Here is an 8,630-nt window from a genome sequence, read left to right on the forward strand (position 1 = left end):
CGCCATTATCTCGGGATTACTCCAGTAATGTTTTCTTTATTCCAGCTTCGATGGCGTATTCCCTATTGTGGTCAATATAAGACACACTGTCCGTTAATCTTATGAAGAAGTTACGTCGTAACCTAACGCTATTAAAGAAAACCTTTTATCTTTATTTATGGTTTAGCTTTTAATGGTCTATATGTAAATACGAAACGTAGATCTGGATTAGTATCCTATATTTTTAATCTCTTGATGCTATACTGTTTAATTTTATATATATAAAAAAACATTGGTGGTTTTAGTGTATTCATGAATTTTCAAATCTAAAAACATTCTTACAACTCAACTGTGGTAGCTGGGCTATATCCCTGACTTGAAATAAAGCCGCATTTTACGATTGCAATTTTTCTCATAAATATAAATAAGAATATTCGAATCTTAAATCTGTATTGTAATTATTTTTATCTTTTCAATATTGTTTGTTGAATAATATCACTAACATCTATTGAATAAAAACTTTATATATTATTTTAAAATTTAAATTTGTATTAGATTAGAAAAAAATATATGGATGCATGCAGCGCGATAGCCCTCATCGTGGCGAATATCTATCAGCTGAAAACAAAGAGAAGAATAAGTGTTTTTATTCTTCTGCTCCTCACTTGAGCGAAATGATATTTCGTTCGTTATTGTTTCTGGTTTTACATAAATTTTTTTTTTAATATAATTTGACCTATTACTAAATACGTATTAACAAAAATACTTATGAATAAAACATATTTAAGTTTGATTAAATACGTGAACTTACGTTTTTTATGAGTGTATTACATATTTATCATATTCTAAACTATCACATACAATGTACACTTGCGACTATCGGTTACTTGTCTTTCTTCTTTACCAATAATATTGTGTGAAATTGCCCCTAATGGACAGACCGCTCATTGTTTTTTTTTATGTTCTTAAAAATCTGATTATATGTTTGATATTACGTGTAATCTGTACATACTATAAGTGATTTTAAATCATACAAACTATCAATGAGCGTAAATCAAAATTTGCATATCTATGGTTGTTTTCTGAAGTATTTTTTTAACATAAAATTGTTGAGTAAGATTTACATACATATATTTATCAGCATTACCTGTTATATTTTATTTTCATTTTTAAATTCGTATAGATATTTTTTCTTAATATTTGATATGCAACGAAAACAAATTACGTGGACTTTTATTAACGGGCCATTAGTGACTTAGTCTGTGTTATTTTAAAAATAATTTGGATTAAAAAATTTTCTTTGTGGAAAACGGAGTAAAAAAATATAATAGAGAAAGAAGTTTGGTGATTTATCAAATTTCTGAATTTGAAGTTTCTAGAAAGATTCTTTTATAAAGTTTTATTTAGTAATTTACGAATTGTGGTTTACCTGTTTATTTCACGGAATACTTCCTAATTCGTCTTATTTTAATGCCTTTTTGTTACGTTAAAGTTCAGAATTGTTATAATTTATTTAATTACAAACGATCAAACGTGACAATTTCATTCGGCATCGTTGTACGTCGTTTGGACTTTAGTTTCCGATGTGTAATTTCGTTGGATACGCAAATTATACGTCACATTTATTTGTTGAAGCGAGTTTTGTTTGCGAATGTGAAACGAATTGGTTTATTGGGAAATAATTAATAATCGTGGATATTGGATTTTTTTAAACAAACAATTGTTTACTTATTCATATTTTGTATACCTCTCGCGTATATTATTTAAATATACATCAAGAAGTAAAATCTGGAAGAGTCTAATCTAATTGAAACTAGAATCAGTTGAACTCCTCTGTAATACATCGTTCAACTTAAACCTACGAGTGTTCCAAACACAGCCTGATCTAAGAAGTACACACAAGAAACTCAGAGTCGGCAGAGTTCCTTTTGTGGCCACTACTACAATATTCTTAATACAGTAATGAGATAAGTTTATTTCAAAACTATATTATGACAAAATTCTCAACTTTTATATATATTTTTTACATGGGTATGTATATATAATACACAGTTTACTTATTAAAGTTTTATGAAAGTACAATATTGTTGTGCAAAAAATTATGTAAAAATATTTGTAACTAATAATGATTTTCTTTTACTGAAAGTTGTACAAAGAAATAAAAAGGTAATTATAATTGTCTGATCATAACTTTAATCATCCGTGACTCTCATGAGCGTGTCGTTAAATTGTTACTAAATAAAGTTCATCCTGAGAGAAAACGAAAAGGAGAAAGACCAGGGTTAGGCAGGGTCATGTTGTGAACAGACTAGGTTTTTAGATTTCAAAACATATTTTGTTTTACCAGAGACACTAGAGAAAGGAGAAGAAGCAGTTACTGAAATATCTCAACTCTCATAAACGGAGACATACTTATAAAATACATTTTTAATCCACGATTTAGCAGCTTCTTGTGCTGTTGAAATGTTAGAAAGTCAAGTTAAATAAAGCGTGTGATTTATATTGTAAGTAATGGAACAATTTCAAAGTAAAAAATGTAACAACAAATCAAATATCGAAGAGATAAATTAAAAAAAATGTCCTCTTAATATATTATGTACATTATCAGTTATTTTATTTAATAAGAAAAATAACAGCATTTATATTTATTCAAAAAGGTAAAACAAATTTAACTTTAACATAAGCAAATTATAGGTTTGCCTAATTTACTGAAACTTAATAAGTAATCACTGTACACTACGAATACTATGGTTATCTACGCGATAATTTTTTTAGATTTCATTATAATTTTGAAGTAGATAGATTTACAAAGGCAAGTATAGTTTGGATGGCCGTTTGTGTTTTTGTGTGTTACTCTTTCTCAATTATTAAAAAAAATCGTTTATCTTTTGTAAAGATAAACAATAGTAAGTACATATTTGAGTTTTCGCTTCCTAACGAAGTAATTTTATTAGTTATTATTAGTTCTTGTAAGCGAATAATATCAATCTTAAAAAAATGGTTTATTATAGGCTACAAAATACGTTTCAGAGTATTATTCTGAACAATGTTAGTACGAGAGACGTTCGAAGAAAATAACTTATTTGCTGGTGCTACATGGAAATTAATCGTCGACAGTAAAGTCTAAAGTTATAGAATATCGTACAGAGCTAGAAAATCGTACTACATATTTAATGGAATCAGGCGTTACCTTGCGGAAGTTCATCCTAAGTAAGAAAAGGACCAATATGTTGCCACTTCCGCACATGCACCGCAAAGCACTCTGTGTTTGGCACTAATCGGTGTAACATAACTCCTGAAGATGCCCCGTGGAGGGGTGAAACTAGTGTTGAGTGGTTTAACGGTGGCAGTTGTGTAATTTGGATTGTTTGTCGCATACGCATTTATCAGCGGGCTGGCGGGCGGTGCACTTTGTTGCACGACTACCACTGTATGTGCGGAAGTGGCTAAATATTGGTCCTTTTCTTACTTAATCATACTACATACATCGATCATTGTAGCCTCGACAACGAGTCTCTCGCTTGTAGTCTAAATATTACAAAAACCTTTGTATTATTCTTACCCTTTTAACGTACGTGTTAAAAAAGTGACCAGTCGCATCAGGCATATTTCAGTACACTTCTCTCGTATGAGAATTAAAGGAAAACTATACAAAAGGTAGTTTTGTAAATTACCACAAGTTTGTATCATAAAGCCGAAATTTTTAACTACTAAAAAGGTTATCTTATCAATGTGCTGAGGAAACCCAAATTTGATATTCAGTAATATACCGAGAATATATACACTCGTACTGTTTATGGAGGTGCCACACAAACAGTGTTAAATTTAAGCGGTTTAGTCTTACGGGTGAAATATGTGATTTGATATTTGTTTGTGTTGAAATTAATTCTATTGTATATGTTGTAATCCGATAACCTGTTCAAGTCACTTTAAGGTCTGTGGCAGTTTTTCTGGTAAGTAAGGTCTTAATTTTTCTTTATGTTTATTGTAATAAAACATGTGAAAACGTAAGAAATTAGGCGTTATACAATAGCGGTCGTAGAGGAGACTTCTGACGATTATTTCCGTAGTCCACTGGGACTCCAAAATAAATAGGAACAAAGTTTGAGCGGTAACCTCCAATAACTACTGCCTGACTTTTATCACGCAGATCTGATTTCAGCTCATCTCAGAAGATTTTCATGCATTCCTAGCGCTACCCTAAAATTTTAAGTAATAATATAAAATAACGCGATCAAATGCTCTTTTGAACTCTGTGTAAATACGTATTAGTAATTAGTAAAACTAACAAATTAAACTTTTCACAAAAATCACCTCTAATTTTGCGTAATAATCACGTTTCATTTTTATGTTTGTTTTTTTGTTTTGCTGATGTATGGTAAATCTAACAAACTAAAACATCTAATATAAATATTTTGTACCTCTGTATTTTATTGTTACCGTGTTAGTAATCCAAAGCAAAAATGAATGAAATAAAAAAAGCAATGCAATGTGTAATGTGTAACGATTTAATAAATTTCATTTGATCATAAATTTTCTATTGTATAAACTCTGGATTCTTGACGGGGGCGATATTGCTCCTAGTGGGCGCAAAAGCTATTTATGTGGGCAGTAGCGGGTCCAAAGTCTAAACGGGTTTCTAAAATATGGATTTGATGGAAAAACATTTTATCTATCTGTCTAAAATGTTTAATTGATAATGTCATAAACAAACATGAATTAAAATCGAATGAAAGAAAAAAGTTTTTTTTTTCACAATTCGTAATTTAGCACCATCGTTTCAACCAAAGGACTTCAACCGTCTACCTTCCACTAGTATGTCTCTCCATAGATTTCCAACAAGTCCAAGTGGAAGCGGCATGCAAGCTTTTGGTGATCTTCACAAGACCGTTTGTTCACCTTGTCCGTGTTCTTGGGTCCGTGCTCACTGCGCTTTTCGCCTGTGATCTTTACTCTAGAATCATAAGACCCTAACAGCCATCTGTTATGCACGCATGGCCTACCCACTGCTACTTCAACTTGTCAATCCTTATCAATATGTTGTTGCCTTTCAATGGTCTATGGGTCTCCTCATTCCTCGATCTAAGTCTTACATAAATTAGTTTGTTTATATTTATAAATAGATAAGTAATAAAAATATTAAATTGTTATTATTACACTCACTCGGTGTTTAGCACTAATCTGTGTAACAACTCCTGAAGATGCCCCGTGGAGGGGTGAAACACGTGTTGAGTGAATTTACGGTGGCGGTTGTGTAGTTTGCATTGTCTGTCGCATGCGCATTTACGAGCGGGCTGGCGGGCGGTGCACTTTCATGCACGACAACCACTGCATGTGCGGAGGTGGCTAGATATTGGTCCTTTCTTATTGTTATTATTACATTGTAAAAAGGCTACTAATCTATAATAAATAAAACTACTGTAAAATTTACTAACATCAGGTGTCATAAAGGTGTCCTTAAATCCTACAAAGGCACGGTTTGTGAAACCAATAATTCACCTACGATTGGTTTTTGTGGAAAAAGTGTCTCTACTCTTCAAAGTTTGTAGTTCCGAGTGTCACCTTTCTGGAAAGTCCATGCATTACACATGAGTCTATTCACGGAAATCTGTCGTAAGATCTTGTTGCGATGGAATAAATTTTTTTATAAGTGCATAATGTATAAACATATTTATTTATCAAAATTATTTTAAACTTACAATAATATCTTACTTCAGGCTTATTTAGTTAGGACTATTTTACAGATTTCTTCACGAGAGTCTCAGTAATGAGGAAATCCGTAGACGAACGAAAGTAACCCTCGCTGGGTTTTAATTGGGAAGTTGAAATGGGAGAGGGTAGGCAACATAGCAGGCAGAAAAGATGGCCGCAGAGTTCTTAAGAGTCTGGAGTGTAAACCATCGACCTGCAAGCCACAGTGAAATATGTCTACCAACTAGACAAACGACCTTGTAAAGGTCCTCGGAAGACGCTGGATACAGGCCTCGCAACTGGTCTTATTGAAAATCTATGACCAAGGCTTACGTCTAGGATATCTTATGGCTGAAATAACGATGAATATAAAGGATAATTTATTTTAGTTAATCACGTTCAGTTGAATGCACCTTAGGAATTAAATTAAGAAAATTGGTATAATCTGTACGCCGTGAATGTCTGGCTTGCAGCTTGAATTTAGTTTCTTTTACAATATTTAAATATTTCTTTCTATGAATTTGATATTTTGTATTTTTGTGTGAAACTGGCAGAAAGCCAGTTTTTCATAAAAATATAAATGAGGTTCTATGAAAACTCTGTTACGTGAGCGTAGTAAAGTATTTTTATTTACAATGACTCCTCAAATTTTGTTCGAATTTAAGCTTCTTTTGAATAAAATTAACTTTATTATAAAACTTTGTTTTTAAGTTCTGGGCGGTTTGAATGATTTGCCATGCTAGCGAATATAACTCGGGTGTTGGACGATGTGTCATAGTAATAAAGTTGCCTCATTAGAATTTAAAAAAATAAAAAAATATATTTTTAATTCATAGTTTATATTAGATTGGAAAACCTGTGTTGACGTATACAAGTAAGTTAGACACGTAAATTTTTTTTATGTCGCACTGGTAGGGATAATTGAATAATGGATTGTTTATGAGAGTTTTATAAGTAGTAAGAAAAGTACAAAACTTGTAATATCAATCCATCAGTTTCTCTGTGTAATGAATAAAGTATATAGCGTAATTTTCTCGGAAATAAACTGATAATGTTCTTGTTTATTTTATAATATATAACATAGAGTACATAATTACACTAAAACTGAACACTTTTTTCTCAATAAATGATACAGCTTGTGTGCAGCAATAGTCCAGCAACAGAGGATTAAGACTTGTAATGGCAGGTCGCGGGTTCCGTTGTGAATTAATTACATAGGATTGCCATTGCTCATAAAAGAGCTTCCAGAGGATGAGCAGTAGCTTCCTCTGCGTATGATAACACCGATTGAGATCGCCAACCCGCCTATCATGTGGCGATTACGGTATATCCCCCTATAGATATCTTTACGAGAGCCCTATGCATTACAATGCTCGTCTATGGGTTGATACAACGACGACAATACACTCGGATCTCATCGCATAAAGTAGTATTTTTTAACTTAGAACCCAATAAATTCCATTTATTTCGTTATTTTGTATATACCTATTCATATATTTATTGAAGAAGAATCACCAGTAATAGTTAAGATCAGTAATATTATATGTAGTAACAATTATTAATTGTGTACAAATATTATTATACCATTTATTAAAGGTAATTGCAAAGTCTACTATTTATAGTATTCATTAGTTACTTATTTTATAAAAAAAAAACTATATCAGGGGAAAAGTTTGAAATAAACATGAGGAATAAACAAGTAATAAAGATGTGTATATAATATAGAAGTGGCCGTGACAAGTTAAAATGAGATCGTTTTGATGGATAATAATTTGGAAAGGAATTTCATTTCTCTACTTAATTGTTCTTATGAGGAAAATTGTATGGAATGAAACCTTTTGTTAGCGTACTTAATGTCAACTAATAAACTTCATGGTATCTAACTGCTATTCAGACATTTAACTAAAAGTTTTGTTAACGCTTTAATTGCACGTGTGAGCTTTTGCACAAATGTACTGAAATTCCCGAAACCTCAACCAAGCTTCGTAACGGTGGTTAAATACAATGGTTGTCGCATTTATAAATGATATTTACTGCAACATTTAATGTAGTAATCTTTATCATATTGTATAACATTTACATTTCCTAAAAATATGATTAAAATCAATATTTTAATCATATTTTTAGGAAATGTAAATGAAAAACAATTTTTATAATATTAAAATTTACATATACATGCAATTTTAAATTCAGGATTAAATCATAAATCAAGAATGAAAATTCATCATCAACATTTCAGACGTAGAACTAAAATGCTGATGAAGAGTACAGCAGGACATACGCCGCCCTATGGCTTCCAATATGAGCGATTGAAAGCGGTCTTCAACTGCCGTCTTCTTTCGACCTGAACCAAGGTTTTGTATTGTTGGAGGGCATCCTATATTACGCTTGCCAGCTATTTGAAAGAAATAGAAAGAAAGAATTTATTATTTTTTAATTAGTATAATGAACATTTTCAGTGTTTTCGTATGAATCCGTATGTAAGGAGCACCAAGAATAATCTTTGTTTAAATTATTATTTTTTATGTGCTCTTTAATATATTCTTTTATCTTTTTGTCTTTCTGAATTAAATGTATGAGATTGTTAAACCTTTGGCTTATCCATCTTCATTCGTCGCAAATTTTGTTCCGCTATTTTTTACATTTTTATTATAAATATGCACATAAGTATGGACGTTGATGTCATGCTGAACTTCTAAAACGTAAGGAGAAATTGGGTCAAACAGAGATTGAGGCGTCGCCAGAATAATTAAACACCTGAGACCTTTCGCCAACAATTTCCAGTTGGTAATAACTTGACATCCGCCGAACTTGGCCTAATTGATTCGCATTGGTGTATGCCTAAAATAATTATTACTCAGTTTGTAAACAGGCCATGTCGAGTAGCTGTCAGGTTGCGGGTAATGTTTGTGTTTACCGTCCTTCGTTTAATTATTAATTTATTTCTGTTATTAACCACT

Source organism: Battus philenor, unplaced genomic scaffold (genome assembly GCF_028537555.1).
Source record: "Battus philenor isolate CCGP_79_NKW_IND1 unplaced genomic scaffold, ilBatPhil1.0.hap1 SCAF_23, whole genome shotgun sequence".
NCBI classification, from domain to species: Eukaryota; Metazoa; Arthropoda; class Insecta; order Lepidoptera; family Papilionidae; genus Battus; species Battus philenor.